We start from the raw sequence: 12861 nt of genomic DNA on the forward strand, positions 1-12861 counted from the left end.
TTAATCAAATTCTTCCCTTCCTTTGAATTCCTACATTCCTTTCTTGCCTGTACTGTTGACATTGGCCGTAGAAATGGAATTTTCCAGTTTCATAGAAATTATAGCAACTTTAAGGTTATGGCTGCTCAGTAAACTCCTTGTTTTCGTTATAGCCTGAGCCCTGGAGCCCTTGATGAAACAAACATTTTATGAGATGTAGGGTTTCTCTCTGAGCAGACACTGCTGGTCAAAGCACAGATTACTGCTGCATCAGTTAGCCAGAAAAGCCCTCCCCCTTGCCCACTGATTTGGGTTGTTTTGGCTGAGGTTGCTCACTTTGTAAATAGCTGTAAGCAACTGGTGACAACAGAAGTGGATCCTTGGGGGTGGGGATTAATTATAGCTCAAGATGACCATTTAAGGCAGCAAGGCATTGTTAAGTGAACAAAGCAGGTTACAGATCACTAAGTACAAGATGATCCCCTTTCTCTAAATACGTACTCGTGTGTGTGTGCACGTGTGTGTGCATGCATACACAAAACTAGGAACATTAAACAGGGATCCTCCAAGACTGAGGGATTTATGAAAGATTTTCTTAATTTTTGCTTGCCTGGTTTTTCCAAATTTTTTCAAATGAACATGCATTATTTTGTAATAATAAGAAAAAAAGGTATTTAAAAACATAAATAAAAACAGCAAGATCCTGGGCAAACGCCATATGTTTTGTCTGAATTGCAAGTACCCTGGCATGAAGGGCCAAGGCCTGGCTTGGCTGGCGGTGTGTCTAAACAGCAGTGGGTGGTAGGGCAAAGGCTTCTCCCCTGTGGCATCAGGGGACATCCAAACTGAGGAGCCAGCAGATTCACGGCCCTTTCAGGAAACCAAGTCCACAGCCATCAGACAGGTGTCCAGAGAGTTGACCGAACAAAAGAGACAGAGGCAATATTAAAACTGTACTCAGGGCTTCCCTGGTGGTGCAGTGGTTGAGAGTCCGCCTGCCGATGCAGGGGACACGGGTTCATGCCCCGGTCTGGGAAGATCCCACACGCCGCGGAGCGGCTGGGCCCGTGAGCCATGGCTGCCGAACCTGCGCGTCCGGAGCCTGTGCTCCGCAACGGTAGAGGCCACGACAGTGAGAGGCCCGCGTACCGCAAAAAAAAAAAAAAAAAAAAAAAAAAAAAAACTACTCAAAGGCAGAAATCCAGGCACATTCATTTGTTCATCCACTGAGCACCCACTTTGGGCCGACACTGTGCTGAGAACCAGGGAACTGGGGCAAAGGCAAGCAAGGACCACCCGGGGAGGCAGGCCTTACTGCTCAAGGCTTGCTGGGATGTGGGTCAGCCAGCATGGCTTCAAGATCCCCAAGCAGAATAGCCACGTTGGGCTCCAACGAAGGGGAACAGAAACAACTCCACTGCAGTGGGGGATCTCCTTCCCACGCGGACCCCTCCAGCAAGCCTCTAACCCAAGCAGTTTCTGCATTAATCCACATGTTTCCAGGTTTGTTAGAAAAACCAGCTGGCTAGGATGACTGCTATGTTTGATTTCTAAAAATTTCTTAAAGCTATGCAATACAAATATGCACTCTCACATACATTAGCTTCACAATGATGTTGTGAATAGGATAAAGCAGGTACTATTATCACAAGAGAGTAAACTGAGGCTTAGAAAAAAATAATTGCCCACATTTACATAGTAATAGGGTGAGGGTGGCTCTGATATGTTTTTTCCAAAGCTTGCAAGCAATTAACTCAGTTCTGACGCTATATACTTGGAGATAGTATCAGATCCCACAGCTTACAGGTTCAGTCTTACTAAAGTGCCCCCCATTTCAGAGGCCAATCGCTAATCACAAGTCCATGTTGTTACTTGTGCTAAAGTAACTTGTGCAACTGGCTATATATTGGAGATTCCCATGACCCCCTCCCCTCCTTGGGTGCAGTTAATTTACTGGAGTGGTTCACAGAACCCAGAGAAAATTTTTACTTACTAGATTCCCAGTTTAGTATGTCAATAAAAGGGTGTAACTCGAGAACAGCCAGATGGAGGAGGTGCATAAGGCAAGGTATGTGGGAGCGGGTGTGGAGCTTCCATGCTCCCTGAGTGTCACTCTCCCCACATCTCCATGTACTCATGAACCCAGAAATTCTCCAAACCCCATCCTTCTGGATTCTTTGGAGGCTTCATTACATAGGTACGATTGATTAAATCAATGGCCATTTGTGGTGGAAGCAGTCTCCAGCTCCTCTCCTTTCCGCGGAGGTCAAGGAGTGTCCGTCACTGAAAGTTCCAACCCTCTAGTCACAAGGCTGGTTCTACTGGCAGGTGGCCCCCATCCTGAGGTTACCTAGGGTTTTTCCAAAATCACCTCATTAACATAACAGAAGACACCTTTATAGCTCTCAGCACTTAGGAAGTTCAAAAGGTTTAGGAGTGGTGCCAGAAATGGAGAAGAAGACCAAGTACATATTTCTGATTATAAATCATCATACTACAACTGAGGACATGGTTCTTTGGCCTTCAGTCCAATACTCTTCCCACATACTATTTCATACTTATTTGTTCATTTATGTATTTATCTGTCCAAAAAACATTTATTGTGTACCTACTACATGGGAGGCACCATGCTAAGTACCGGGGATTCAGATACAGTCATTCACTCAGCTGTGCTACTTCAGGCCTGTCACTGTGCTATTGCAGGTGTGTTCAGAAACTCAGGTACGGGCCCCAAGAGTTACACTCCAGCCTCTGACTTAGGACGATGATTCTCAATCTTGAATGCACTTAGAATTGCCTGGGGAGCTTTAAAAAAATATCAGTGCCTAGGCCCCATCCCAAACCAATACAACTATCATTTCTGCTGGTTTAAAGCTCCCCACGTGATTCTGACATGTGACCAAAGTGTAGAACTACAGTTCTTGGGAGTAAGCACAAAGCGTGACCCTTTCAGCTACTTTATGGGAAGCAGCGGCTGCAAACACCTGTGAACCAACTGATTCTAACAGGGCTCTTCTGAACTCTGGTCTTGAACCGCCTGAGCTCAGAGATTCTGCTTTCGTCATCATACGCTCTCTGAGGGGTGGGAATCGAGTTGGGTGTGGTGGGTGATGACTCTGTAATAGATCTCGGTCCAGGAGAACTAGTGTTCTGGGCAGCAGTCAGAGGCCCCGATCCGCTCCTCAACCTCACGCTGGAGAGGACTTGCTCTAAATATAAGGGCTTGGGGACTTCCCTGGCGGTCCAGTGGGTTAACATGCCGTGCTTCCACTGCAGGGGCCATGGGTCAAGTCCCTAATTGGGGAACTAAGATCCCACAAGCCGTGTGGTGTTGCCAAAGAAAAATAAATAAATATAAGGGCTTGACTTAGCCCTCCATCACCATGACTATTTTCTGTGTTTTTGTTATGCAAGTAGAGGTATATATGGTAGAAGAAGGAACTGAGAAGAACTAGACCAGGCATAGAGGATCCTATCCAATCTCATGCTTTAACTAGCTAGGATATTGAATCCTAGAGAGGGGAAAGGACTTGAAACAATTAGGGAACGATGCAAAACAGGACACAATTCAGTGCCAAAATCTGGCTGCAGGCCAAAACTGCCTACTCTCAGGGCTTTTGAGGACTAATGGTCCGTCGTGGGTCGTGGTGTACTAGCACTTTCTTTCTAGGTTGATTGACGTTCACATTTTCATCTCACCTGAAGCATTTAGCTAGAGCAAATTCATAAGCCAAATGAGATAAAGTTGGACAGGAGAGGAAGAAGAGAAAAGCAGCGTGCATCTGCTAAGGATCTATTGCATGTGCCCGCACCTCATAACAGCTCCACAAGGCAGAAACTATTTATTACTCTCGTTTACAGATGAGGAAACTGTGGCACAGAGGAGTTAAGCTAATTTGCCGCAAATCATGGAGTTGATCAGGGGCAGTGGAACTTAACTGTGCCAGGCTCTCTCTACTATATTTACCACTTATGAAACCATGACTATAAACCTTAAATTCACTGTATATTGGTAGCTTGCCTGCAGGTCTGTGAACTGGACAGTGCTTTATGGTGACAAACTGAGGATTGCAGCATCTGCTATTCTCTCCCTTCTTTTCTTTCTCATCATACTTTTATTTGTTCCTTTTTCCCTAATTTGATTGATGTGACCAACATAAGCTGAATATGATCGTCTAACCCACATGGCCTTGGGTGGGAGAAGTAGATAGAAAGATAAAGAAATGGGAAATGAATCCAAGGTGAACCTTACAATCTGAATCAGAAGCCTAGGACAGCCCCACCAAGGATACAGTAACCAATGAAGAATTCCAGTGGAAATTGGAAACGTGGACCCTTTTTTAAAGACATTTTCAATTTATCTAGGAATAAAAGATGCTGGCTTCTAAATACACACACACACACACACACACACACACACACAAATAAATAAATGAGGGAAACATGGGTACATTTTCTTCTTTTGAGGAAACCCTGGAAACAGGTTTGGGTTTCTTGGCCAGCTTCAATGTATCTAGGAATAAAAGATGCTGGCTTCTAAATACACACACACACACAAATAAATAAATGAGGGAAACATGGGTACATTTTCTTCTTTTGAGGAAACCCTGGAAACAGGTTTGGGTTTCTTGGCCAGCTGGAAATACTGTTCTGTTTTATTTCACCACTTTGGACCAAGTGTGGTACATCAGTCAAAAGGGATTTGTGACCTTGGACACAACAATCATCATTTGTACCACTGTTTATAACGATGGGGCGGCTTCCACATGCTTGCCTCCTCTTGCTTGTTCATGAGCATTGGCTCTCATCACCAGGCAAACACACCAGCCTAGATTTCTGAGAGACCTGAATAACACACTTATGTCTGATCCTGTGTGTTGATTTGCATCCTAGAGTCTGAGACGTTTCTGGCTGAGAATACCTGAAGGCAAGATCTATTTACTACCCTGTTGGCTCCAGCTGTCATTTTTCTTAGATACCTTTCTCTCTCTCTCATGGAGAACATGGTAATTTTCAAGTTCTATAAACTATCAATAGAACCTGCTCCAGGATACTCAAAAACGTTGGCTAAAAGGAGAAAGGGAAGGAACTGGACATTTATTAAACATCTAACCATGGATTCACAGCCTTAAGGGGCAAGTATTATCATCCCAAATATAGAGCAAAGAGGATGAAGGAAAGGACACTCTATCACAAGCACAGATTTTCGGCATCAGATGAACTGACCTGGGTGTGCATTTTAGTTACACCACTGCCTAGTTCGGTAAACTTGGCCAAAGTCCCTGAGCCTCAGGGTATTCTTCTCATTTACTTTTTTTTTTTTACAGCTTTATTGAGGTATAACTGACATACAGCTTACTGCATGTATTTATTTAAAGTGTACAATTTTTAAAGTTTTGATAGAGGTATGTTATACCCGTGAAAACATCACCCGATCAAGATAATCACAACCATCACCCCCAAAAGTTTTCTCCTGCTCCTCTGTAGGCTCCCCTTTCTACTCTTCTCCACCCTGGTCCCCAGCGACCACTGAACTGCTTTCTGCCTGAGTGGGGTAGACAAAAATAACAGCCCCCCCCACAAAGATGTCCAAGTCCTAATCCCCCAAATGTGTGAATATATTACATTAAAGGCAAAGGGACTTTGCAGATGAGATTCTCCTGGGCCCAATGTAATCACAAGGGAAAGAGGGAGGGAGGCAGGAGGGTCAGAGTCAAAGAAGGAGATGTGACATGCAAGCAGGGACTGGAGTCGGTGAGAGATTTGAAGACGATACATTGCTGGCTGTGAAAGTGGAAGAAGGAGGGACTTCCCTGGCGGTCCAGTGGTTAAGACTCAGCATTTCCACTGCAGGGGACGCGGGTTTGATCCCTGGTCAGGGAACTAAGATCCCGCAGGCCGTGCAGCATGACCAAAAAAATTTTTAAAGTATCATCATTAAAAAGTGGAAGAAGAAGCCACAAGCCAAGGAATTCAGGTGGCCTTTAAAAGCTGGAAGAAGCAAGGAAATGGATCCTCCCTTAGACCTTCCAGAAGAATGCAGCACGCAGGAATGCTGACACCATGATTTTAGCTCGGTGAAACCCACTGTGATAGGCTGAATGATGACCCTCAAAAATACCCAGTGCTAATTCTTGTAACCTATGAATGTTACCTTATATGGCAAAAGGGACTCAGAAATTATAACTAAATTAAGAATTCTGAGATGAGAAGATCATCCTGGATTATTTGGGTGGGGCTTAAATGTAATCACAAGTATCCATAAAGGAGAAAGGCAGAGATTTTACTATGGAAAAGAAGGTGATACTGGAAGCAGAGATTGTCCTGATGTGTATGAAGGCAGAGGAAGGGGCCACAAACCAAGAGTCACTAGAAGCTGAAAAAGGTAAGGAAATGAATTCTCCCCTCAGAGCCTCCAGAAGGGACCAGCACCTCCAGTAAAATTGATTTTGGACTTCTGACCTCCAGTAAGAGGATGAATTTGTGTTGCTTCAAGCCACTAAGTTTGTGGAAATTTGTTACAGCAGCAATAGGAAATGAATACACCGAGCCTTAGTTTTCACATCTGTAAAATGAGGACAATATATCGTTTCTGGGACTATAGTAAAATTAAATAATTTAACTAATGTAACTCCATAAAGATAGAGTTCTTTTCCTATTATGCCCCTTATTCCTTTTCCCTCAACCCTGAAAGCATGTGGTCTTTGACATGAGTTACACTAACGGAGGTAGCCACTATCAGCAAGGAAAGGTTTGTTTGTGTTGTAGGAGCCCTGGTGGGAAGACTATGGGACATATGAGCCTATTGTAGAGAAGGACAGTAAGACCTGACCAACCGTAGTCCAGGGCCAGTAAGTTCACAAAGCTTGCCCCTGGGTAGGGAAGGCAAATAGGCAGAAAACCACCAAGGGAAGTAGATTTGGGGAAGGGTTTTGTTTTAAAAGGTAGGTTTTAGGGGCGGGGCTTCCCTGGTGGCGCAGTGGTTGCGCGTCCGCCTGCCGATGCGGGGGAACCGGGTTCACGCCCCGGTCTGGGAGGATCCCACATGCCGCGGAGCGGCTGGGCCCGTGAGCCATGGCCGCTGAGCCTGTGCTCCGCAACGGGAGAGGCCACAACAGAGGGAGGCCCGCATACAACAACAACAACAACAACAAAAAAGTAGGTTTTATTATTATTCAGGTAAGGTGAGGCCAACAGATCAGGGGACTGCTGTTGAAAAGATTGTTTATTACAGTTCCCAAGAGGAGGGGGCACTGCACACCACAGGGTGGCTACATGGGGAAGCACCAGATTCAGTCAGGAGGTGGAAGTGGTGGGAAGAAAATGTGGGCAAAAGCCTTTACTGTGGTTTCCATGGGAAGGAACAGGAAAGGTAGAATAAGTGGTTTAGGATTGGTTAGTTTGAATACTTTCAGCAGGCTTTGGGCTATAGGGGCTGTCTCAACGAGTCTGGTACCTGGCCTTGGGGAATTAAGGCAGGGAAAATTGCCTAGAGTGTAAGAGCTGGATGGAAGAGGTGTGTGTGTGTGTTGAAGGTAGGTGGAGGTGAACTCTAGGTGGTTACTTTGCATATAAAAAGCATGCTCCCAGGCATGGAGTTTGCTCTCTCTAGGAATGAGACCCCAGATGCCAGAACATCAACAATACAGAAAATAAGAAAATATAGTTAGTACAGTTTTCTGGATGGCCATCCCAAACAGATTATGTGGACATCAGGGGTGATTCAAAGGAGGTCATAAATAGTTGTTGAAAGAATTTGAATTGGGCCTTAAAGTTTATTACTATTTAGAAAAACAACAGAGAAGAGGTAACAGACATTTCTTTTTGGAAGATAGCATAAGTAATTTCTCAGAGAGTGACACTGGGCTGAAGGTTCACCTGCAGCATAGGATGTGACAGACCCTTGTTTGGATACTCAATTTCTATTCCAACCTCCCCCTACAAAGCCTAGAAAGTCAGATGCTCGCTTTCCCACATGCTTTATACAGGTGGCCATGTGACTAAGTCCTGGCCAATGGGACAATTGGGGACATTTGTTATAGAATTTTGGGGAAGGAGTTTTCTTCCTTGATAAAAAAATAAAGCCTCACAAGGAGAACACCTTTTCCTCTGTTTACTGTTTCTTACCTTTGGAAATGACTGTGATGCCTGGAGTTGTGGCAACCATCTTGTGGCTATGAGGCAGCAAGCATGAAAATGTAAAGTCAACATACTAAGGAAGGCAGAGCAGAAAGATGGAAAGAACTTGGGTCCTTGTTGTCATCCTTGAGTTACAGAACCAATTTTGAGATTGCCTACCTCTATACTTCAAGTTAAGTAATAATAAATGTCCTTGTGGCTTAAGCCATTGTATCAATAAATTGAGTTTGACGATACTTATAGCTGAAAACATTCTTTACTGATATAGAGGGTTTGTTTTAAATAGTAGTAGGAGAAAGATTTATGTCTATGTTGGATGGGTGGCTAGATTTGCTTCCTGGCATTTTACTGATGAGTGGCATTTTGCTTCCTGGCAATTTCACCAAGTGAAATTTTGGTCCATCAATGCATCAGTTAGGGTTTTGGCAAGAAGCAGAAGGAATGATTAGAGAGAGTTAAAGGGGTGGAATCAGTGGATGATGAAGGACCCTGGGGCTAGAGATAATAAATTAGGCCCTGCCCAAGGGAAAAGGAGTGTCCCAGGACTTAGTGAGAGCTGAGCTGTATGAGAGGAGCTATGGCCTTAGGTGGAGTATGAAGCCACTGCCACCCTCTAATCCCACAGGGAGGGAGGCAAGGGAACAACACCTTGGTCTCTTTCTCAGTCCACCCTGCAGCCTCCTTCCAGTGCGTCCCCTTGGCTGAACTCTGCCGGAGACAAAGGGTCAGGGAGCCAGGAGATGCAAGTTGGACAAAGCAGCATAAAATGTGTGTGTGTATGTGGGAGTGGGGGGGACAGTTAGAAGAGCAAAAAGAGAATAATCAGAATTCAGTTCCACCACTGGTTTGTGTTCATGTAAAACTGTCACTTCTAAGCTACTCATTCTAGCACCAAGACTCCTGAACTACCAAGGACTTGGCTGCCTTCTCAGGAAATCCAAACCTTTGATTTCAAATACCTTTGAATTCCAGAATATCACTGGGTAACAAAGAGCATGCTAAGTCTCGGCCATAGGGAAACTGTGGGCTAGAAGAAACAAGTAGCTCTAGGCCTCCAGTTAAGCATCTGTGGCCTCTGCCAGCTCTGGGCTGCCTGTTCCTTACACTTATTACCACAGAAGAACGTCATCCCAGTGTTACTGGCAGCAGCTCACCTGGCTCTTTTCTGGGGTCTGTTATTGAGTCCATGTTTCACCTTATTACTGTCACATTTTGAAGAGGAGGAAGCCATTACACAGACATAGAGAGTACCCCAATAATAATAAAAGTGCAATAAGAACAAGGACTTGGGGCTCCCTGATTGTCACAGTGCCTTCCTGAGCACTGCAGAGAGTGCCCTGTTAAATGTGATTGTTAAGTTGATGGCTCATGAGGTTAAGAAATCCATCAGCTGCGATACTCTGTTGTAGAAGTCAGGGAGGATTCAGAAACTTGTGGGGAAATTACCTTTCTGGGCAGCAGAGTAGGTTAATCCCATCTCTTAGGCTCATAGGCACATCAAAGGGGCTTTTCTCTTTTTTTTCCCCAAAATTAAAATGGTAACACGTACATCTGGCTAAAATGCAGTCAGTACTAAAGGGAATACGTTGATGTGTCAGTTTACTGGTGTCCAGTTTCTCTTCCCAGAGGCAACTACAGCAGTGGTTTCTTATAGAGCCTTCCCAGATATTCTAGACATGTACAATCATATATGTATTCTTTTTTTTTTTTTTTTTTGCCGCACCACATGGTATGTGAGCTCTTAGTTCCCTGACCAGGGATCGAACCCGTACCACCTGCAGTGGAAGTGCTGAATCTTAACCACTGGACCGTCAGGGAAGTCCTGAAGAAACGAACATTTACTAAGTATTTATGTTGTGTCTACAGTGGATGCCATTAGTGCCCCACTCAGATGGGGCACTCGTCTCCCTGCTGCTGTGAGTGCTGGCAGCTAATGGCTCACAGCTTCCCCCTGGCTCCAGGGGTTCCCCTCAGCCAAATAGGAGCTGCCTTACTCAGCTGGTCATGCACCTCCACCCTTAGGCTGCCTGCAGTCAATAACTGACTGATATAGGAAAATAAGAGCCCGGCCCCCCTGTCTCAAGGTTGAATAACCCTGTGGTATAATTCATGCTCCACAGCTTCTGTGAGATCAGGCTGAAGCTATTCTCCCGCTGAGACCATATTCTTACTTAATATTTCTATGTGCCCTGAACCCTGCTTTTATTACTCCTCTTGAGAGCACTTCTTCAAAGAATTATCTATACAAGGGTCCTTGCTTTAGGTGCTGCTTCTAGGAAGCCTCCTTAAGGGAGTTGGTTCTAGGAAAAAGATTCCAAACATGGGATTCTGAAAATAAATCATTTGATGGGAGGATGTCATGAGGATCCACCCGTCACTAGTTACAGGTGGAATATTGATTGTTCCTGATATGCTATGGTGTGGCAGATTACTTCTGGTGAACCAGGAAAGGATGCAGGTGAAAGAAGATGCTCTAGCTGATGCAGTGTCTCTGGGGTTTGAGAGGTATGGAGCAAATTAGTAGCTATAAGGATTGTGGAATTGGGGGACTATTGCTAAGCAAGCAGTGTGTGAGAGTCTGAAGGGTTCTTATAGAAGCATCTAAAAAGATTCTCATCATCTGCAGCCAGAGGACAGCCAGAGCTGAAGATCAGACTTAGTGCCTAGCTGTAAGAGTGGTAGACGTTCAGAGAAGGTTGCCTTCTCTGCCTAGGTAAATCTCCAATGTCAAGGTCAGGGCCTTGATAGGAAAGAAGCAGAACCCTGAGAAGACAAGAGATAACAAGTGCTGGCCGGGTTGTGAAGGAAAGGGAGCCCTGGTGCACTGTTGGTGGGAATGTAAACTGGTGCAGCCGCTATGGAAAACAGTATGGAGATTCCTCAAAAGATTAAAAATAGAACTACCATATGATCCAGCAATCCCACTTCTGGTTATATATCCAAAGGAAATGAAACCATTATCTCAAAGATATATCTGTACCCCCATGTTCATTGCAGCATTATTTACAATAGCCAAGATAGGGAAACAACCTAAGTGTCCACTAACAGATGAATGGATAAAGAAACTGTCATATATATATATATATATATATATATATATATATATAAAATGGAATATTATCCAGCCATAAAAAGAAGGAATCCTGCCACTTGCAACAACATAGATGAGGGCGTAATGCTATGTAAAATAAGCAAGACAGAGAAAGACAAATATTGTATGATCTCACTTATGCGTGAAATCTAAAATAATCCAACTCATAAAAACAGAGAGTAGGGCTTCCCTGGTGGTGCAGTGGTTGAGAGTCTGCCTGCCGATGCAGGGGACACGGGTTCGTGCCCCGGTTCGGGAGGATCCCACGTGCCGCGGAGCGGCTGGGCCGGTGAGCCATGGCCACTGAGCCTGCGCGTCCGGAGCCTGTGCTCCGCAACGGGAGAGGCCTCAACAGTGAGAGGCCCGCGTACTGCAAAAAAAACCAACCAACCAAACCAACAAACAAAAAACAGAGAGGAGATTGGTGGTTGCCAGAGGTTGGGGGAGGGGTGGAGTGGGGAAAACAGGTGAAGGTGGTGAGAGGGTACAAACTTCCAGTTATAAGATAAATAAGCTCTGGGGATCTAATATACAGCCTGGTGACTATAGTTAACAGTACTGTACTGTATACTTGAAAGTTGCTAAGAGGGTAGATTTTAAAAAATTCTTACCACACACACACAAAGATAACTATGTGAAGTGACAGATGGGCCAACTAACTTTCTTGTGGTCATCATTTTGCAATATATATGTATATCAAATCATCACATTGTACACCTTAAACTTACACAATGTTATATGTCAATTATATCTCAATAAAGCTGGAAAAAAAAAACCCTTGAGACTTGGGATTGGGATATCTGAGTAGACGCACTTGAGAATCTTGAACCCTCAATTCCCAGAACCATCTGGGCCTGCAGCAGTGGATCTCTCTGCCTTGTTGGAAGAAAGAGGCAACCCTTACTTAAAATGGGTCAAGTCTCACAGACTGGCTGAATGGATACAAAAACAAGACCCATATATATGCTGTCATTCCCAGAACCATCTGGGCCTGCAGCAGTGGATCTCTCTGCCTTGTTGGAAGAAAGAGGCAACCCTTACTTAAAATGGGTCAAGTCTCACAGACTGGCTGAATGGATACAAAAACAAGACCCATATATATGCTGTCTACAAGAGACCCACTTTAGACCTAGGGACACATACAGACTGAAAGTGAGGGGATGGAAAAAGATATTCCATGCAAATGGAAATCAGAAGAAAGCTGGAGTAGCAATTCTCATATCAGACAAAATAGACTTTAAAGTAAAAACTATTACAAGAGACAAAGAAGGACACTATATAATGATCAAGGGATCGATCCATGAAGAAGATATAACAATTGTAAATATTTATGCATCCAACATAGGAGCACCTCAATACATAAGGCAAATACTAACAACCATAAAAGGGGGAAATCGACAGTAACACAATCATAGTAGGGGACTTTAACACCCCACTTTCACCAATGGACAGATCATCCAAAATGAAAATAAATAAGGAAACACAAGCTTTAAATGATACATTACACAAGATGGACTTAATTGATGTTTATAGGACATTCCATACAAAAACAACACAATACACATTTTTCTCAAGTGCTGATGGAACATTCTCCAGGATAGATCATATATTGGGTCACAAATCTAGCCTTGGAAAATTTAAGAAAATTGAAA

Source organism: Physeter macrocephalus, chromosome 12 (assembly GCF_002837175.3).
Source record: "Physeter macrocephalus isolate SW-GA chromosome 12, ASM283717v5, whole genome shotgun sequence".
Lineage (NCBI taxonomy): Eukaryota > Metazoa > Chordata > Mammalia > Artiodactyla > Physeteridae > Physeter > Physeter macrocephalus.